We start from the raw sequence: 1,264 nt of genomic DNA, 5'->3' as shown, positions 1-1,264 counted from the left end.
ATACTCACAGATTATGCAACTATCACCACAGTCGATTTTTGGACATTTTCATCACCTTAAAAAAAACTCTATAACCTTTAGCTGTCACTCTCCCATCCTTCCAGCCTCCCCTTCAGACCCAACTACTCAACCACTTTGTCCATGTGCATTTCCCTTTCTGGACATTTTATAGATGGAATCAAATATATGGAATTTTGTGACTGGCTTCATTGTTGTAAAGTGTATCGATATGTCATTGCTTTTTGTGACCAAATAATATTCCCTTTCATAGATATACCTCATTTTGTTTACCTATACATCCATTGATGGATATTTGGGGCAGGGGGAGGGTTCACCTTTTATATGATAAACTGGCTATTATGAATAATGCTGCTATAAACATGCACATACAAGTCTTGTATGAACATGTTTTTATTTCTCTTATGTACATATCTAGGAATGGAATTGGTAGGTCATATGGTAACTCTATGTTTAATCATTTGAGGAAGTGCCACACCGTATTGACAAAGAGGCTGCATCATCTTACAATCCCACCAGCAAGGTATAAGAGTTCCAATTTATTGGCATCATTGCCAACACTTATTATCTGACTTAATGATTCTAGCCATACAAAATCTACACAATTAATCTAATTACTCATAGCAATTAATCTAATTGGCTAATCAGATGCTATTCTATGTATCACCAGGACACAGTGAACCTAAATGAACTCTCTTGACAGGAAACAATTTCAGAATCAGAGAAAAAAGCATTCCCCTTTACCGATTACTAATAGGAAGAATGAGGGAAAAAACAAACCCTGCTACACAAGCTACCTCCAAGAGAAATAAACACACGCATGCATGCTCAGCTTGAATTTCCTCTGCATATTTGCAAACATGATTCACTATATCTATTGAGACAGACCAAACATTAGGGCAGCAAGCCACATGTTCTTGGTCTTGTTAGTTGTCATTCATTTTGACCCGTAATTGGGAATTCTAATCTTGCTGCTGTCTAGGCCTCCTCCCCGCACCTGCATAGAACATCCACTCCAGGAATTTCCATTTTCTTCTCATGAGTTTTTAATGCTCAGTAATAAAAAGTAGGTGTTCTCCTGACTGCATTCAGCAAGAATCTGAAAGCTTCGGGTGTGGGCAATCGCTGCACAGCCAGATGAAGCATTGAAGGGATTGTCACACATTTTGAAAAACACTCACAAGGGAATGTCCCATTTGCAGTTGAACTGTGACAAATAAATCCTTTTCTAAATGTCACAATCTTA

The sequence above is a fragment of the Myotis lucifugus genome, unplaced genomic scaffold, assembly GCF_000147115.1.
Source record: "Myotis lucifugus unplaced genomic scaffold, Myoluc2.0 scaffold_26, whole genome shotgun sequence".
NCBI classification, from domain to species: Eukaryota; Metazoa; Chordata; class Mammalia; order Chiroptera; family Vespertilionidae; genus Myotis; species Myotis lucifugus.
The sequence above is the reverse complement of the archived record's forward strand: the minus strand, read 5'-3'. Positions refer to the sequence as shown.